The following is a 20831-nucleotide window of genomic DNA, read 5'->3' as shown; positions in this document are numbered from 1 at the left end:
TTTTGGTCCAGAAATGCTGCAGAAATATTGCTTCTGAGGAAAGGCTAAGAATCCAAATTGTAAACTCAATGAATCAAATATATGCCTGTATTTCATATTAAAAACATATAGGCAAATACTACATTTTAAGACTTCCTGATATGAGGACAGGACAGTCATAAGTTCAGATTAAACTGGAGTTTGGGATGCTACCCAGGGAAAGACTTAGCTGAGATACTTAATTAAAACCATCTGTCAAGGCAAGAGGAACCAAATACAGAGAAGATGGATGAATGGTCCTATAGGCGGCTAGGAAGGAAAAGCAGAATCCCCTGCATGTGAGCTTTAGAGCTGGGTCTAAAAAGTGAACTTGTGGATTCCTAAGCTTCTAGAACACTTCCTGGGCTCAGGGAGAAGCACCCTCACCATTGGGCAGGGCGGCTCCACTTGGATCCTGCATCTTAGTTGATGGGTGGGTGAGAGGATAGATGAGAAAGATTGAGGGCAGGAGGAGAAGGGGGCAACAGAGGATGAGATGGTTGGATGGCATCACTGACTCAACGGACATTTGTTGCTGTTGTTCAGTCGCTCAGTCATGTTTGACTCTTTGCAACCTCATGGACTGCAGCCATCTCCTTCACCATCTCCCGGAGTTTGCTCAAACTCATGTCTATGGAGTCAGTGATGCCATCCAACCATCTTGCCCTCTGTTGTCCCCTTCTCCTCCTGCCTTCAATCTTTCCCAGCATTGGAGTTTTTTCTAATGAGTTGGCTCTTTGCATCAGGTGGCCAAAGTACTAGAGCTGCAGCTTCAACATCAGTCCTTCCAATGAATATTCAGGGTTGATTTCCTTTAGGATGGACTGGTTTGATCTCTTTGCAGTCCAAGGGACTCTCCAGAGTCTTCTCCAACACCACAGTTCAAAAGCATCAATTCTTCGGTGCTCAGCCTTCTTTATAGTCCATCTCTCACATCTATACATGACAATGGACATGAGTTTGAGCAAACCCAGGAAAATAGTGAAGGACAGGGAAGCCTGGTATGCTTCAGTCCATGGAGTCGCAAAGACTCAGACATGACTGAGCGACTGAACAGCAACAATAAAGATGGTAGATGAGGGGGAGAGGGAACCTCTGTCCTTATACACACACCCCCCCACCCAAAAAAAAACACTTCTCTGCCCTTTCCCTTCCCTGCTTTCCTATCCTCAGCCTTTACTGTTTATTGTTCTCTGGGTAAATGGAGGATGAGGATAAACAATCTTTTAAAAGAAGCTCTTTTCTCTTAGTTCCCAAACACCCTTCAGGCAAAATTTTCTGCTACAATGATCCTTTATTGGGGTTTTTGAAATTCAAGACACAGCATGACTTGCATCTTCTAAAAAAAAACGAGGAGGGTGGGGAGGTAATAGGGAGCAAACTTTCAGTAAAGTGCGCGGGAGAGTAAATGTTTTAGGTTTGATGGCCATATGGTCTCTGTCTTAAACACTCAACACTGACGTCTTAGCCCAAAAGCCGTCATAGATAATACTTAAATAAATGAGCGTAACTGTGTTCCCATAAAACTTTATTTATGGATGCTGAAATCTTCTTTTATTTCTTTTTCCACTTATCTTTAAAAACGTAAAGACCATTCCTAGCTTGGGGTCATACCAAAATAGGCAGCAGGCCAAATTTGGCAATGAGCTATACATATTTTTCTAACCCTTGATTTAAAAAGTAAGATCTTTTTGCTTTAAAATTGAGGTTATTTTTAAGAAAGCATAACCTTATTAATGGTCAAAAAATGCACATCAAAAACACAACAAGATAACATTTTCAAGATAACATAAAAATAATTAAGAATTAATGAAGGTAGATTGACCCACCTGGAGCTTTCCAGGTGGCGCTAGTGGTAAAGAACCCGCCTGCCAATTCAGGAGATGTGAGAGACAGAGACCTGGGTCTGGAAGATCCCTTGAAGGAGGACATGGCAACCCACTCCAGTATTCTTGCCTGGAGACTCCCATGGACAGAGGAGCCTGGTGGGCTACAGTCCATGGGGTCTCAAAGAGTAGGACACAACTGAGTGACTTAGCATAGCACAGCATGGATTGACCCATAGTGCCTGTACTTTGGGGTTTAAGTTTAGGTGTAGGTGTTAAATTCATTGGGGCAATCTGTGTGTATCTGATATTTACTTTCTTGTAATGTTTGATGTGATAGAGAATTTAATGGATTAGTTAGGAAGATTCCAATTAAAATGTATGATTGATTATAGGTAACTTCTGATTTTAAGTTAAAAGTTGGAAAAGACTTTACACTCAAATGATAGCAAAATGCTTGGAAGAACTTTAGTCTCTATAAGTTTAATAGTTTATATTAAAATTTACAAGTTTAATTTATATTGTTCAAGTATGTAAAAAGGACTTATCTGTTTAAGTAGTAAACTTGCCTGGTCAGACATTGAAATAAAATTCATTGAGTACATTTATAAATACAATGTAAAATATTTAAACACACTGGATAAACTAAAGACTATTTAAGGATGTTTATCCTGAAGATCCCTCAGAGAAGGAAATGGCAACCCACTCCATTATTCTTCCCTGGAGAATCCCATGGACAGAGAAACCTGAAAGGCGATAGTCATAGGGTCACCAAGAGTCAGACATGACTGGGCGTACATGCACACATCCTATGCAACTTAACTAAACATTAATGAAAGAACAACTGAGACTAATCCTTTCTGTGAAAAAGCTTCTTGAACTTCAAAACTCATGATGATAAGAGGGACCCATAAAGAGCACAATGACAGGAAGAGGACACCAGGTACAGATAGCAAGACTGGCCAGTCCACGTTGACAATCGAGGGTGCCAATGATATTGAACCAACTGGGTCTGTGCCCATGATGCTAATTGGTAATGTTTTTCCATAAGATATGCTCTTGACCCCAAGCAATAGCCAAGCTAAGCCACCAGTAGCCAATCAAATGTCATGGATCAGGAAGATGTCAGTGTTGCTGTTGAGCACTTTGAGGAAGGAGACCCACAGATGTTTTAGATCTTCAGCATGATGCCACCAAGTAGCTGGAGCACAGTATTCCCTGTAACTTGAGAAATACCGTCTGCATAGAAATGTAGAACAGGAAAGTGGTGTTTGTCTAAACCTGCCATGAGTCGAATCCCAAAGCTTTCCTGAGAATGTTTTAAGAACAGAGATCACCAAACTACAGTCTGGGGCAAAATCTGGCCGGCCACCTGTTTTTGTACAGCCCTCAAAATAAAAAATAAATGGTTTTTATATCTCTAAAAGTTAAAATCAAAGCAAAATAATATTTTGTGACACATAAAAATTACACCCAATTTAGATTTCAGCATCCATCACAAAGTTTAATTGAAACACAGCCATGCTCGTTCTTTGGCTTTGTGTGTTGGTTTCACAATGGCAGACTTGAGCAGATGCGACAGAGGCCATATGGCCTGCAAAACCTAAAACGTTTACTACTTGATCCTTCATAAAGTTTGCCAGACCCTGCTCTAGGTGGGACAGCTTTATCACCTCCAGAGAGTTGATGTGCTGCGTGGACAATCCACGGCTACCACGTATTTCTTATCCCAGGTGGCCTGAGATGATTTACTGGCCAGAGGTTTGAGGTGGGGAACTAACCCCTGGAGCTGCAAACAGGCAGGCAGCTCTGCATGACACCAGGCGACTCCTCATTCATGTTATTAATATGTAAGCAGGTTGGCCTCTCCCCGGATTAAGTTACTCTCTTGTGAGAGTTAGCAGCAGATTAAAGCTAATCTCTTTACCTTTGCTCTCAAGAAATTTTAGTATCCCATTTAACTCAAAAAACATTTTAATCTTTACTCTTTGGATTTCCACTACCTCTTATTCAAGTCATCTTCAAAGAGGATAAAGAAAATTCTTGTTCTTCAATTAGTATTAATATTAGAGTAGCCCATCTTCCCAAATAGGAACCTCCAAGTTATATGCCAGTCAAGCCTTATGAGTTCAGATGCAAATATGAACTTACTGTTAGGTTAATAAAGTGTGAACTTTAGCACGCTCACATGATAGCCTTTTTTTTTTTTTTTTTTAATTTTTATACAATTTTTAAGGTTACTTTCCACTTACAGTTGAAACAAAATATTGACTTTATTTCCTGTGGTGCACAATACCTCCCTAGGCCTGTTTACACCCAATAGTTTGTACTCCCTACTACCCGTATAATGTCTCCCTGTGACTGGTAATCACTAGCTTGTTCTCTGTATCTGAGTCTGCATCATTTTTGTTATATTCATTTGTTTGTCATATTTTTTAGGTTCCACATATAGGTGACATCATACAGTTTTTGTCTTTCTCTGACTGATTTCACTTAGCATAACGCCCTCCAAGTCCATCCATGTTGCTGCAAATGGAAAAATTTCATTCTTCTTTTATGGCTCAGTAGTATTCCACTGCACATATATATCACATCTTCTTTATCCTTTCATCTGTCAATGGACACTTAGATTGCATCCACATATTGGTAATTGTTATTATTTATGCTGCTCTGAACACTGGGATATGTGCATCTTTTTGAAGTGGTATTCTTGACTTTTTCACATATATACCCAGGAGTGGGAATTGCTGGGTCATTCTTGATGAAGGTGAAAGAGGAGAGTGAAAAAGTTGGCTTCAAACTCAACATTCAGAAAACGAAGATCATGGCATCTGGTCCCATCACTTCATGGCAAATAGATGGGGAAACAGTGGAAACAGTGTCAGACTTTATTTTTGGGGGCTCCAAAATCACTGCAGATGGTGACTGCGGCCGTGAAATTAAAAGACGCTTACTCCTTGGAATAAAAGTTATGACCAACCTAGATAGCATATTGAAAAGCAGAGATATTACTTTGCCAACAAAGGTCCGTCTGGTCAAGGCTATGGTTTTTCCAGTGGTCATGTATGGATGTGAGAGTTGGACTGTGAAGAAAGCTGAGCACCAGAATTGATGCTTTTGAACTGTGGTGTTGGAGAAGACTCTTGAGAGTCCCTTGGACTGCAAGGAGATCCAACCAGTCCATTCTGAAGGAGATCAGCCCTGGGATTTCTTTGGAAGGAATGATGCTAAAGCTGAAACTCCAGTACTTTGGCCACCTCATGCGAAGAGTTGACTCATTGGAAAGACTCTGATGCTGGGAGGGATTGGGGGCAGGAGAAGAAGGGGACGACAGAGGATGAGATGGCTGGATGGCATCACTGACTCAATGAACATGAGTTTGGGTGAACTCCGGGAGATGGTGATGGACAGGGAGGCCTGGCGTGCTGCGATTCGTGGGGTCGCAAAGAGTCGGACACGACTGAGCGACTGAACTGATGGTAGTTCTATTTTTAGTTTTCTGAGAAACCTCCATGCTGTTTTTCATAGTGAAGGACAGCCTATTTCTGATGCATTCCATGCTCATCTGTATTGGAAAAGCAAGATTTTTAACTAATCTTTTGAGACCAATGCTTCAATCCACTCGAACATTCCTTCTGTCACTCCTACCTCCTTGTCTTTGGAAGGGCCATGGTTCTTGAAGGATCCATCTAAAGGGAGGTAGAATTTGGGTTATGTTTAGTTCAGGATGCTGCTGCCAAGTCGTTTCAGTTATGTCCAACTCTGTGCGACCCCATAGATGGCAGCCCACCAGGCTCCCCTGTCCCTGGGATTCTCCAGGCAAGAACACTGGAGTGGGTTGCCATTTCCTTCTCCAATGCGTGAAAGTGAAAAGTGAAAATGAAGTTGCTCAGTCATGTCTGACTCTTAGCAACCCCATAGACTACGGCCCACCAGGCTTCTCAGTCCATAGGATTTTCCAGGCAAGAGTGCTAAAGTTGGGTGCTATTGCCTTCTCCGTTAGTTCGGTATAAGTGGGATTATATTTATATGACTTGAGTTACCTGATCTATACTTGTTAGCTGTCTTTTTCAACCCATTCTGCCAACATAATGACTCTGTGACAGGTGAAGTAAAGTGATACAAACTCATCCTATAATGTCCAGGACTGGAAGTAGGATTCAAGGGGTATAAGATGTGTAAAGCCAGATTCTGCTCTATAGAATAGTCTTCATGTCATCAGACATGCATAGTTGTAAGCATAAGATTTGCTTTTTTTTTTTTTTAACCATCTAATCAAGTCAGAGAAGGCAATGGCACCCCACTCCAGTACTCTTGCCTGGAAAATCCCACGCACGGAGGAGCCTGGAAGGCAGCAGTCCATGGGGTTGCTGAAGGTCGGACATGACTGAGCGACTTCACTTTCATTTTTCACTTTCATATATTGGAGAAGGAAATGGCAACCCACTCCAGTGTTCTTGCCTGGAGAATCCCAGGGACGGGGGAGCCTGGTGGGCTACCATCTATGGGGTCGCACAGAGTCAGACATGACTGAAGTGACTTAACAGCAGCAGTCAAGACAGACATCCTCTGCTGTTAGAAATGTGCTTGACAGAAAAGCACATGCAGTTATAAATGCACTGTATATTTTTTATGGAAATCATGTAAAGTACCAGAGAAGGCAATGGCAACCCGCTCCAGTACTCTTGCCTGGAAAATCCCATGGACAGAGGAGCCTGGTAGGCTGCAATCCATGTGGTTGCTAAGAGTCGGACAATACTAAGCAACTTCACTTTCACTTTTCACTTTCATGCATTGGAGAAGGAAATGGCAACCCACTCCAGTGTTCTTGCCTGGAGAATCCCAGGGATGGGGGAGCCTGGTGGGCTGCCGTCTATGGGGTCGCACAGAGTCGAACACAACTGAAGTGACTTAGAACGAGCAGCATCTAAAGTAAAATTTCTGTGTTTTCAGAATTTGTGTTTTTTTAATTTATTTATTTTTAATTGAAGGATAATTGCTTTACAATATTGTTTTGATTTCTGCCATATATCAACATGAATTAGCCATAGGTGTACATATGTCTCTTCCCTCTTGTACCTCCCTCCCAACCCCACCCTTTCCTACCCCTCTAGGTTGTTACAGAGCCCCAGTTTGAGTTCCCCGAGTTATACAGCAAGTTTCCTTTGGCTATCTATTTTGCATATGGTAGTGTATATGTCCATGTTACTTTCTCCTTTCATTTCACCCTCTCCTTCCTTCCCCCCCCACCCTTGTCCACAAGTTCGTTCTCTATGTCTGCATCTTCATTGCTGCCCTGCATATAGGTTCATCAGTACCATCTTTCTAGATTCCATATATATATGTCAATATATGATCAAAAGTAGTGTTTTTAAAGCATGAATCTGTAGCACTTCTGCCAGCAGTGAGTACATTCATGTGATAGGTCACATGTCTTACGCCTTCCACTGTATCATAGCAAATCCTAGTGCATACTTAGCATATCGTGGCCTGATTAAGGCTCATGGTTCCAGACAATATGCTTTGCAAAACTACCACTAACTCAGTTAAGTAGCTTGAAGAAACCATTGTTTTTGTAGCAAAACTATATATTCTTCAGTAAGCTAGTAGTTGCCACGAAAGAGTGATTTGCCTTGGAAACAAACAGACCATTCTGTCATTTTTGAGACTGCATCCAAGTACTGCATTTCGGATTCTTTTGTTGACTATGATGGCTAATCTATTTCTTCTAAGGGATTCTTGCCCACAGTACTGATATAATGGTCATCTGAGTTAAATTCACCCATTCCAGTCCATTTTAGTCCGTTGATTCCTAAAATGTCGATGTTCACTCTTGCCATCTCCTGTTTGACCACTTCCAATTTGCCTTGATTCTTGGACCTAACATTCCAGGTTCCTATGCAATATTGCTCTTTACAGCATCGGTCTTTACTTCCATCACCAGTCACATCCACAACTGGGTGTTATTTTTTCTTTGGTTCCATCTCTTCATTCTTTCTGGAGTTATTTCTCCACTGATCTCCATTAGCATATTGGGCACCTACTGACCTGGGGAGTTCATCTTTCAGTGTCCTATCTTTTTGCCTTTTCATACTGTTCACAGAGTTCTCAAGGCAAGAACACTGAAGTGGTTTGCCATTCCCTTCTCCAGCAGACTACGTTTTGTCAGAACTCTCCACCATGACCCATCTGTCTTGGGTGGCCCTACACGGGCATGGCTCATAGTGTCATTGAGTTAGACAAGGCTGTAGTCCATGTGATCAGATTGGTCAGTTTCCTGTGATTGTGGTTTTCAGTCTGTCTGCCCTCTGATGAAGAAGGGTATGAGGATTATGGAAGTTTCCTGATGGGAGAGACTGACTGAGGGGGAAACTGGGTCCTGTTCTGATGGGCAGGGCCATGTTCAGTAAATCTTTAATCCAATTTTATGTTGATGGATGGGGCTGTGTTCCCTCCCTGTTATTTACCTGAGGCCAACTATAAACTTGCATCTGGATCAGTCTCTTGTGGGGTCACTGCTTCTTTCCCCTGGGTCCTGGTGCACACAGGATTCTGTTTGTGCCCACCAAGAGTTTGTTTCCTAGTCCTGCCTAAGTTCTGGTGGCTGTATGGTGGGCTCAGTGGCGACCTCCTCTAAGGGGGCTTATGCCATACACATGTTTGCTGCACCCAGAGCCCCTGCCCCTGTGGCAGTCCTCTGCTGACCCATACCTCCACAGGAGACACTCAAACAGAGTTCTGCCTCAGTCTCTGTGGGGTCTCTGGGTCCTGGTGCGCACAAGCTTTGTTTGAGCCCTCTGAGAATTGTTTAAGCTGGATTTAGAAAAGGCAAAGGAACCAGAGATCAAACTGCCATCTGTTGAATCATCGAAAAAGCAAGAGAGTTCCAGAAAAACACCTACTTTTCCTATATTGACTATACCAAAGCCTTTGACTATGTGGACCACAAAAAACTGTCGAAAATTCTTAGAGAGATGGGAATAACAGACCACCTGACCTACCTCTTGAGAAATCTGTATGCAGGTCAGGAAGCAACAGTTAGAACTGGACATGGAACAACAGACTGGCTCCAAATAGGACAAGGAGTACGTCAAGGCTGTATATTGTCACCCTGCTTATTTAACTTATATGCAGAGTACATCATGTGAAATGCTGGGCTGGATAAAGCACAAGCTGGAATGAAGATTGCCTGGAGAAATATCAATAACCTCAGATATGCAGATGACACCACCCTTATGGCAGAAAGTGAAGAAGAACTAAAGAGCCTCTGATGAAAGTGGAGGAGAGTGAAAAAGTTGGCTTAAAACTCAACATTCAGAAAATGAAGATCATGGCATCTGGTCCCATCACTTCATGGCAAATAGATGGGGAAACAGTGGAAACCGTAGCTGACTTTATTTTTCTGGGCTCCAAAATCACTACAGATGGTGACTGCAGCCATGAAATTAAAAGACACTTACTCCTTGGAATAAAAATTATGACCAACCTAGATAGCATATTAAAAAGCAGAGACATTACTTTGCCAACAAGGGCCCATCTAGTCAAAGCTATGGTTTTTCCAGTGGTCATGTATGGATGTGAGAGTTGGACTATAAAGAAAGCTGAGCACTGAAGAATTGATGCTTTTGAACTGTGGTGTTGGAGAAGACTCTTGAGAGTCCCTTGGACTGCAAGGAGATCAAACCAGTCAATCCTAAAGGAAATCAGTCCTGAATATTCATTGGAAGGACTGATGCTGAAGCTGAAACTCCAATACTTTGGCCACCTGATGCAAAGAGCTGACTCATTTGAAAAGACCCTGATGCTGGGAGGGATTGGGGGCAGGAGGAGAAGGGGACGACAGAGGATAAAGATGGTTAGATGACCTCACCGACTCAATGGACATGAGTTTGAGTAAACTCCGGGAGTTGGCAATGGACAGGGAGGCCTGGTGTGCTGCAGTCCATGAGGTCACAAAGACTAAGCGACTGAACTGAACTGAAGAGTGATTTGACTGTAGCTCAATACAAAGGAAGAGTGATTTTAAGACATTCTTGGATTGCCTTTGTGAACCATGTTAATTTTGCATTTTTTAAGAGACTACCTCAAACTGTGTAAGCATCCACAAGACCTATACCTGCCCTGGCCAGGTCCACTCATCTGATTCCCAATATGAGAGAGGAGTTGCACTGGTTGGTCTACTCTGTTGTCTAAATAATAAATAATACACATTTGTGAGAAAGATGGTGTAGGGGAAAGACTCTATTATTATTACTGTGACTCTTACTATCTACAAATCTGCTCCTCTTTCAGTCTCTTCACATGCCAGCTGATGACTTAGTTCCATTCTTAAATTTCAAATTACCCATGAAGAAGTCTAACTCAACTTTTCTTTCTAGGCTACAGTATAGGTTATTGAGGAGCCCATGGAGTAACCACCCTTTTGCTCCAAACAGTGGCCATTCCTTTGTAAAGAACAACTCTGAGCCTCACCAGTATTCCTGGGCATCTCCTTTAATCATCTCTCCAGTCAGTACATGAATATGAAAGAGGCTTGATGAGCAGCATTGAGTACCCTACTGAGGCTGGAGAACCTGCAGCAGAGCCAATCCACACACTCCCTGCCCTTCTCCAGCAGCCCTGGCTCTCTGGGTGTAGGGACAGAGAAGGTAAGCTGCAGCATTGGTCCAGGGCTGGGGTTGGCTGGTGAGGGTGCAGTGGCATGAGGTCACATAGCGAGATGATTGTAAGTGCTGTCAACCACGATGTACGGTTTGGTAAAGAAAGAGTGAAGGCTGCAAGGGAACTGGAAACCAGGAGAAAGCAATAGAATCTAGGGATTCAATATGTAAATGAGATTAAAACTCAGAAAGGTGAAAGCATGGCTCAGGATCTGTTGTGGTCCATGAGTGGTTAAGATTTTGGAAGTGTCATAAGATGTCCTCAAAGTGCATGTCTGGAGTGGAGTGGAGATCTGGATCATTGTAGTCAAGATGGTGAAGGTTCAGGTGTCAATTACGGATGTTTCTAGAATGTTGTCTTGCTTCTAGAATGTTGTCTGCAGGTGGGGTACTGACTGCACACCATGAGGAAGTGCCCCATCCCAGTGCATGAGGGAAAATGACCACAAGGTCAGCAGAGGGCAGCACCAAGTCAGGACAGATGGCAGTGCATCCATGTAGCATTATCTTTGGAGGAAGATACTCCTCTTCTAGAGTAAAACTAAAGAGTAGAGGCATTGAAGCCATAAGGGGGACCTGGGAAAATACCAAGCAGGAGAAGAAATGGAAGATTGGCTATGACTTCCATGAGATTTGAGCTATTTATCCAGATATGAGGATTTAGTTTTGCTCTAGAAGGCTTTTCAGAAGCCATTTGGGTGTCTGGCAAAGAAATGAAAATCATGAATCAGTTGCAACCATTTATGAATGAAATTCTCTCTGAAAGTTTAATTTAGTCTTGGCAACAGCAAAGGAAGGGTCCACTTGTCATGGTGATTCTTGCTGTCCAAGTGTTTGCAGGAGGCCTTCTTCAGAGTGGCACACAAGGAGCCTGGTACTCTTGAAAAGTCTGGCAAAGTAGAGATGGCATCTTAGAGACAGAGCTCATCTGCCTGAGAGTCCAGGTACCTGAGAAAAATCTGCTTCACAAGTCAACCATGTTTTCAGTAGATTCCCATAGTTGACTGATACATACAAATGATTTGTTCATTCTGTTTCCCCTGGGGGTGGGGGGAACAAATCTAATAGCAACTTGGCAAATAATCACCATTGAATTTGCTGTCCTAAAGGTCTTTTTCAAAGCAGTTTATCCTTTAGGAGCAAAAAAAAAAAAAATAGTGCTTTTGTACTTTGGGGCTTCCCTGGTGGCTCAGACAGTAAAGGATCTGCCTGCAATGCAGGAGACCCAGGTTCGATCCCTGGGCAGGGACGATCCTCTGGAGAAGGGCATGGCAACCCACTCCAGTATTCTTGCCTGGAGAATTCCATAGACAGAGGAGCCTGGTGGCCTGCAGTCCATGGGACTGCAAAGAGTCAGACAGGACTGAGCAACTAATGCTTTGGCTCCATGTCCGTTAGCTCCTCTGCTGCTCCATTTCTAGGGTGTTTCATGGTAGCCCTGCACCTTGTATGCAGTGCAAGGAGCTTCCTTTGATCTATCATGTCAGCAGTCAGGGAAGCCCCTTAGCCCATCAGAGGTCTGCCTCAAAGGACAGACTTCAAAGTGATTGTCATTCTCAGAAATAAGCACACTAACGGGTCTGTATGGGTTTTTTTAATCACATGCCGCCGACAGAAACTTTATCATTGGTTTTGTTTTTCTATGTCCCATTATCCTTCCAGCCTTCCCCCTTTGAAGTGTTTACTCACCATCTCTACATCTGGGTTTTAAGGGGGATTCTGCAGTAGTTTACAGCATACCTAACAGCAGAGCAAGATACTCTGGGGGAAAAAAAAAGAAAGACACACCATGATCCCAGATCTAATTGTCTCCCACCTGCTCTCCATTACCCAGCATATTTGTTTCGGGGTCGTGCAGATTTAAATTTGTCTCTAGCTTTAATTAGAATAGCATGACCAATCTGACCAAATGTCACATACTAAATGATTTAGAGACCACACTGTGATTCTTAATTCATTTCTCGGTAGTAATCATTTTTTGACACTGAGTCAAAATACTTCTTATAAGATTCCTTCAGAGGACGGCAGCATTACCCTTTGTAATTTGCAATGATTGTTCTCATCATTGTTTATTTAGGATGAGCTTGTTGCCAATTTATGGATCATTTTACATCTGAAGAAACTCATAAAAGTATATTGGCAGTTTTAATTACTAATTAAAATACACTGACTTCATTTGTTCTGCTGTTGTTCACTCACTGTCGTGTCCAACACCTTGTAACCCCATGGACTGTATGTAGCACGCCAGGCTTCCCTGTCCTTCACAGTCTCCTGAGTTTGCTCAAACTCATGTCCATTGAATCAGTGATGGCATCCAACTATCTCATCCTCAGTCACTCCCTTCTTGTCCTGCCCTCAATATTTCCCAGCATCAGGGTCTTTTCCAATGAGTCCATTTTTCACATCAGGCAGCCAAAGTTTTGGACACTGACTTCATACTTAGTGTATATAATGAGCTCAATTCAGCCTTTTTAAATGAGAAAATTCACTTTATGCTGGGATAATGGTTGGAAACAGACACAGATCCCTTCTAATGGATACTGATTGGTATAACCATTTTACTGATGTGATGGTTACAAGAACATTCTGTATATTTGATACAGCTCTATGTGCTATTGTCAGAACTCACTCATGTAAGAGAAGAATACAGTTTTGCAAAAGGGTGAATCCTTGCACAAGCAGGAAGTCTGAATTAAATAAACTAATACCGTAGGTACTGTCCTATATCTCCAAAAAATTATCTTTAGTAGCCACTGCTCAGTTTGTATCCCAGCCAAAGCACAGGCTGCCAAAAAAAAAAGGAGGGGGTGCTGGGGCAGGGAAATAGGCAGAGAATAGAGAGAGAAATGTGGGTTTGACCACTGCAGACTTCAGCAAGCTTTACTCCTAGAAGCAAGACCAATTGCATGGTTTTGTTTCTTATACATACATTTTGTCCTGCCAACAAGAGGATAACCTCCTCTGGGGCAGTTATATCATTCCTTCAATTTTAAGTACTGGAAATAAAGCTTTATGCAAAGTCCTAGGACCCCTAACTTATACTTAGTAGAAGCAACCTGAACCAGTAAGGAGCTCTCCCATACTGAGAGAACTGGAGAGGTAGATTACCAGTGTGCTCCCCAACCCTCAAAAATGGAAGAGTCTTCCAGCCCAGGATGACTGCTCCAGGAAGGATAACTGAGTCCAGGAAGGGAAAGTGAATAAATCATTTAAATCGTGCCTCAGAGAATGCAGTGGGGATCAGTTAAAGTTAGCACTGAGTGCATCCTTGAAGGACACAGGCTGAACATGCAGAATTTCCCCCATAGAGAGAAGCATGGAAACATGACGAAATGCAGTGGCCTTACTGTGGGAGAGGAATGGGATTTTAAGGCTGTTAGTGTCAGGTCATATGGTATCATCCCTGATGGCTCAGTGGGGTAAAGAATCTGCCTGCCAATGCAAGAGATGCAGGTTTGATCCCTAGTTCGGGAAGATCCCCCTGGAGAAGGGAATGGCTACCCACTCCAGTGTTCTTGACTGGAGAATCCCATTGGCATGCTACAGTCCGTGGGGCCACAAAGAGTCGGACACAACTGAGCACACATATACACACACTCAGGCCTGAACTCCCCAACCCACCTTGTATAACTGTAGTCTGGGAAAGGATCTGGATATGAGATGACTTCTCCCTTCTTAGAACTACATGGGTTATTCCAATAGCTGGCTTTCCAGCTGAATCCTCTTAGAGAAGCCTGACCTCCTTGAGAGAACTTCAGAGCAATATCTTTTCATTTTCTATTCAAAAATTTTAGGAAAAAATTAATCATAATAGCTAACAGTCCTCGAGTTGTTAATTATTAGTCAAACACACAGTGTTCTTTACCTATGTCATCTCATTTAATGCAAAAGCCTTAGGCAGCAAACATTACTAATTTCCAGGTTCTGAAGCTAGGAAGCAGCAGAGCAGTGATCGAAATGTAACCTGGGAGCTGACCCCAGGCCTGTGTTCTCAAACATGCTTCATTTTCCAAGGGACAGTTGCTTTGTGTTTTTGCTAACGCTGAAGCATTTATTTCTGTAGCTTCTGTTTTAATTAAATAAGGAAACTGTGATTTCACAACTCGCTTAGAATTGTTTTTTTTTTTCTTGTCATCATTCTAGTTTTTGATTCAGTTCAGTTCTACAGACATTCATTGAGCAACTACTCTGTGCAACTATTCAGTGTTCCTATGGAAACACAGCCTCTGCCCAGGAAGAGCATGTGAATGGGACAAAATGAATACAGAGGAAAGAGAGAGCCATACAATTGCAATATATTGTACCAGCAAATGCAAGACGGTGTCATGCCAGCTGCATGTAGAACTGCAGAGCAAGGAGTAAGTTGCTGATTGAAAGTACCCACAGACTAAGTCTTCCTAACAGTCATCAGGACAGGGAAGCCAGGCATGCTGCAGTCCAAGGGTCGCAAAGAGTTGGACACGACTGAGGGACTGAACTGAACAGTCATCAGGAAGTTTCATGCTCCCAACCATCAACACTTGTTATGGCGCTTGAATCAGACATTCTCTTAGAGCCAGAAAAGGCACAAAATCTTGGCCAAGACCTCAACAAAGTATAGGGCTTTGAGTGCCTGAGTAAAATATTCAGGGAGAAAGGGACAGAAACTTGGGGAAAGGCAAGATGCAGCAGCAGAAGAATGGACATAATAAGCTGAAAAGTGTATGTCTGTATGTTTTCACTTAGGCCGGAAGGGGCTGGTTGTGGAGAACTGGACTTAGAGCTCTCCTTTAAGGAACCCCAGTAACTTCTGGCTCCCCTAATCACTGAGGGCACTGTTCCTTGCTCTCCACCAGAGACTGGATCTCAGAACAGTCTTGGCGCTTCTAGGGATCACCTGGAGATCTAATTCATTGTTTTAAACCTGAAGAATTTACCCTAACAAACTCTTATCTGCCCAAGTCCTCCCATTCCAATAGCCATTACTCTACTCTCATCTAGACAATCACTATTAGCTTCCTAACTGCTCTGCTTTCTTTCAAGGTCACTCTGCACCAACTCCCGTCCCTTCTACACAACACAGATTACCTTCTGTAAACTGTAGTTCAGATCATCATTGTTATATCATATCTGCATCTTCATCAGTGATGAATGTGGCAGGAAGTATGCTGCCACACACAAACATCAGCTTTATTTCCACTTCACAGATGATGAAGTGCTAGCGCTCTGCTAAGTCGCTTCAGTCATGTCCGACTCTTTGCGACCCCTCGGACTGCAGCCCGCCAGGCTCCTCTGTCCATGGGATTCTCCAGGCAGGAATGCTGGAGTGGGTTGCCATTTCCTTCTCCAACAGATGATGAAACTGAGATTTAAATAGTCACAAGTCACACAGCTTATTAAAAAGACAAAGTCAACATTTGAATCTGGGTCTAACTCCAATGTTCATCTTAGCCATTTTTCTATCCTGCCTCCTCCCATTTCTCTGAGAATTTGTAAGGCAACAGGGAAGCACTAAGTGTGTTTGAACACACCACTTTACATGAAAAGTTTTCCTCCTAGACATCACTACCTATTTAAATTCTCCCTCAATCCCATCTCTTCCATGAAGAAAAGCAAAATAGCGCACAGGAGAATATACCGTTCTGATCATTTGTATTTTGAAACAGTCTTAACTTACAGAAAACATGGAAGTATAGTCAATACAAAGGGTTTTTTTCTAAACCATCTGAAACTAAGTTTCCCCGTTATGCTGAACACTTCCAAGTATATTTCCTCCAAACAATTTGGAGTTTCCTAATAACCAAAATAGGACCCTCAAACTCCGAAATTAACACTGATATCTTACTACCATTCAATCTTCAGGCCCTACTCAGATTTTGCCAATTCTCCCAAAAATGTCCTTTAGAGTAAAAGCATCTGGTACAGAGTCACGTGATTGGATTAAATTGTCATCTCTCTAGTTTCCCTCAGTCTGAAACAAGTCTTTCCTTAACTTTCATGATGTTGAGACTTCTGAAGTTTTCAAGTCAGTTATTTTGTAGAATATTTTTTGTTTTGTTTCATGTTTCCTTGGGTCTAGAATCTGGTTATGCTTCTTCAGCAGAAACATCAGAGAACATCTCTGTGTTCTTGTTGCATCCTATCTACTAGCATAAATTTCTGTGTGTCCCATGGCTGATGATGTTCACGGCAACTATTAACTGAAAAGGAGTCTGCCAGGCTTCTCCACTGTTTCTTCTCCTAAGTGCTTTGTAGAGAGTTATTTTGAAACTGTGTAATTCCCATTTCTCATAAAACTTTAATCTATCTATAATATATATTAATATGGGCTCATGTTTTCCTATCTTATTCAAGAGATCTAATCTATTATTACCATGATCTATAATGATGCTAAATTTGTTCTGTATTAGACCAGTGGGGACTTTCTTAAGTTGGCCTCTGTGTCTTTTCCCATCCTTCTAATCATACTTTGGTTATTTTCTTTCTGGCACAAGAGGGAGTTCCCAATTCATCTTGTACTTCCCTTGCCCCAGTCCTGGAATTAGCCATTTCTCCAAAGAGTCCTGGCTCCTTTTAGTGCAAACTGGTATTTTAGAAGTCAAGGTCTAGACATTGGGTATGCTCGTTGATGCTGGTAGACAGAGCTAATGACCATAGGCACATATTATATATATGTGTGTGTGTGTGTGTGTGTGTGTACACACACACATATACACACATTCCAACTTTTATTTGAATATTTATTTTTGTATCTGCTTTTATGTTGAAAAGCATTGGTTTACATTAAAGCCTATTTCAATTTTTTGTCCTGTTTGTAATTCCTTTCTTTGGTACTGAGAAACCAGCCTCCCATTATTTGAAATGCATTTACTTATTTGACCAATCCCCTTGAGTATAACCTACTCATATCATTTCCTCAACTTTACACACACACACACACCGTCCTCCTCACCCTATTTGGGCTCTAAAACCCTGTGCCAGGCCACCAATTACCCCATATAGAATCCCTTCTTAATCTATGCAAGTGCTGATGCTCAGAGTGAGCACCTATCCACATGCATACCCTCCTCACCCTCCATGGGCTCCAACATCCATCTCCTGGCCAAGCCCTCTATATGTGGACACCCTCATGACCCTGCCCAGGCTCTGACACCACTCTCCCTCCCCGCTCCAGCAGGACACCCTCCTCACCCTCCTTCCTACACAGGCATCCTGCCCAGCTTCTGGGTTTCCATCCCCCACCCCCAAACAGGGCTGCTCAGCCCCACCTCAGGGTCTTAGGGCTGAACTGTTCAGGAAGGGAAGGGAAGAGGAGGAGAAAGAGGAAAAGGAAACAAGCATGTACTTGGAAGTAAAATAAATATGCCTTTCCATTCCTGTCACCGCTTAAGAGCTTGATGAACTCTAGCAAAGCTGCTGACCTTCTCTGAGCTTTTTCCCTAAGAAGGCAGAGGGCATAGTCTAAGGAAGAAAGACTTTGGAGTCAGAGACTTGTTTTGAAACCAGGTTCTGCCACTGTCTCAGTCTGTCCAGGCGTCTATAACAAAATAACAAAGACTGGGTGACTAAGAAACAACAGAAATTATTTCTCACAGTCCTGGAGGCTGGAAGTCCAAGACCAGGTTGCCGGCATGGTCCGGTTCTGGTGAAGTCTTTTGGTTCGCAGGCTGCTAGCTTCTCACTGTCTTCTCATGTGGTGGGAAGGGGCTCAGGAGCTCTCAGGTTTCCTTATTAAGTCACTAATCCCCTTCAGGAAACCCTGTCCTCATGACCTAATCATCTCTCAAAGTCCCGACCTGCCAATACCATCCCACTGGGCATTAGAATTCCAACACGTGTGTATGGGAGGCAGACACACATGCTCAGACATCGTGGCCACTGACTAGTTCCGTGACCTCAGGCAAATCACCTACACTCATTGTGAAATGAGAGGGGTTAAGTGTGATGCTGTATACAAAGTGCCTGGTGCGGGCCAGAACTGGCAGTTGCTGTTGCTATAGTTATCTGTAAATGGAGATATCAACATCCAGGTTCTAGGGTTGTTATGAGGATTCATGATACGAGATGTGAACCACTGGCACACCACACAAATAAATGCTTAGTGTATAATTGCTGCTCTTCTGGATGCCTCCTGTGTGGCACATATATTCTGCCCTTACATTCTCCCAATTAGGTTGTAAATTCATTGAAAGCAGGAATCTTCTTAGGCTCATTTTGTATCTTCAGCAATGCCTAGGGAAGTTCTTGACATGTATTTTTTTTTCATTAAATTAATGGAGAGCTTTAAATTACCAAGATTAAAATCTGGGAGTTTTGTTCTATAGGCAATTTGTAGTCATTATAATTTGAGGGTATGGCAGAGACGTTGGAAGTGTTAAAGAGTGATTAATTGGTTGGTTCTCTACAAGATGAATTACAAGAGGAATGGAAGGTGGAGATTTAGAAATTGTCTATTTATTTGGTGTACTATATAGAATCTTCCACATTTGCATGTTTATAATGTGGTTTCAAATAATCAGGCTTTGGTGAGCCAAACTACATTTACTCTCTAAACAATAATTGTTTTCAGCAAGAGTGGATAGATGTTTTGTTTTGTTTTGTTTTGTTTTGTTTTTTTTGCAGTGTCAGGGTGAATGAGGAATAAGGGATGGGGCTAAGCAGAGATTCCCATAAAGATTCTGACTCACAAAACTGGCTGGAAAGGGGATCTAGAAGGAAAATGGGAGAGGACCTAGTTGACAGTTTCCATTTGGCTTAAAGTCCTGGTGTCAGCTGGTCACTTAAGATGCTTGTGTGTGTGTGTGTGTGTGTGTGCACATGCATATGTGCTCAGTCATGTGTGTGTGTGTGTGTGTGCACGCGCGCATGCACACAAATGTGCTCAGTCATGTCTAACTCTTTGCCAACCCTATGGACCATAGCTGGCCAGGATCCTCTGTCCATGGCAATTCTCCAAGCAAGAGTACTGAAGTGGGTTGGCATGCACTCCTCCAGGGGATCTTCCCGACCCAAGGATCAAACCCATGTCTCTGCATCTCCTGCATTAACAGATGGGTTCTTTACTGCTGGGGATGTCAATACCTAAGTTAAAACGTCAGGAACACTTGAAAAGTTGGCAAACCTCAGCTTCCTTCAAGTCAACCCTTACCCCACCCCAATGTGAACCTCTTCTGGTAGGAGAAGAAAGAATGAGTGAATGAATGAGTAGCGATTCTAGGGCCCTTCACCCTTGAGCCCCATCCCCCACCCACCTCTTACCAATGCAGTTTACTGCTCTCCACAAAGGCTTTTCCTATCCATGGGGACCGTGGCTGTGTAACTCTGGGAAGATAAGGTTTTGCAGGACACTGTTAACTGTCTGCTGCTTTTGAAAGCTTTGTCTTTCTTTCTGGCACATACCTGGACTAAAGGATAGAAGTCTGGGAAGCCCAAGCTTGAGAAAGGTAGCCTCGTCCCACTGAGGGAGACTGTATGTAAATCAGAAATGTCCCCAATGTCATAAATGGTGGCATCTAGCAAGCACAGAGAAGGATCATTGCTTTTGTAACAACTGTGTTCTCTCCATTTCACTGTGCAGTGGTTTAGAATCAGAGTCCTGCCAAATGTCCGTCTGGGAAATAGGACTCTTTGGTCCAAATCATCAGCAGTAGAAAGCCCTAGTGTTAAATCCTCTGTTTATGAAGTTATAGACAAGTTTCTCATTTTACTGCTTTCCCTCAGTGACTCAGAGCATGACATCTATGGTTGTGAGAGGTTGTGATTTAGGAGAGGTTTATACTAACCTTTGTCAAGACCTTAAAAAGATAAACAGTAGGATCAGGAAGAAAGCTTGCCTGTATCTCCACACTTGTAAAATTTGAATAGACTTGGGATGTTGACAGTGGAGAAAGTCGGTTCTACTCTTACGGTAGGGTCATAATGACCGAACATGAGCAGAAATCTGAAGACTGTGTCCTTATACAGCTAAATTCTCCACCTTGACAGGGAGTAATTTTGTAGGATAGCATGGCTATGGAGTAGTGAGCGGGGCTGTGGCCAGGCTAGCATCATTTTTCCTGAGACTGAATTCATAGATGAACTTCGTCTTGTTGACTTTGTCTACCCAGTGTCCCTGTATATTATATGTGTATTTGCAAGGAGGGGTAATAAATACTTTCAGTGGGAGAAGTATAAAAGTTAGATAATCTATCAATTGGGAAATTGTTCTATGAGTAGTCTAGATAAAGTTTTATGGATTTTATTAACTTACATGTATATAAATGCTATATCATGGATAGTATAGTTATGGTACTATAAGAGTGTGCCAAGATATGGGGACAAAGAGAAATTTCCTAATGAAATACGGTTC

At 42.6% G+C, this 20831-nt stretch overlaps 1 protein-coding gene and 1 long non-coding RNA gene across 5 annotated transcripts in view; one reads left to right on the top strand and one right to left on the bottom strand.

Annotated features, from left to right (window-relative positions):
• CPA6 (carboxypeptidase A6) overlaps positions 1–20831 on the top strand; it is a 297362-nt gene that overhangs the window by 159632 nt on the left and 116899 nt on the right. The window lies entirely within an intron of this gene.
• Positions 1–20831, bottom strand: part of LOC139186908 (uncharacterized) — a 314423-nt gene that overhangs the window by 179229 nt on the left and 114363 nt on the right. For all 4 annotated transcript variants that reach the window (XR_011570592.1, XR_011570594.1, XR_011570591.1 and 1 more), the window contains one exon: positions 12194–12265. This is a non-coding gene — a long non-coding RNA (uncharacterized lncRNA). The remainder of the gene's footprint in view (positions 1–12193; positions 12266–20831) is intronic.

The sequence above is a fragment of the Bos indicus genome, chromosome 14, assembly GCF_029378745.1.
Source record: "Bos indicus isolate NIAB-ARS_2022 breed Sahiwal x Tharparkar chromosome 14, NIAB-ARS_B.indTharparkar_mat_pri_1.0, whole genome shotgun sequence".
NCBI classification, from domain to species: Eukaryota; Metazoa; Chordata; class Mammalia; order Artiodactyla; family Bovidae; genus Bos; species Bos indicus.
The sequence above is the reverse complement of the archived record's forward strand: the minus strand, read 5'-3'. Positions and strand labels throughout refer to the sequence as shown.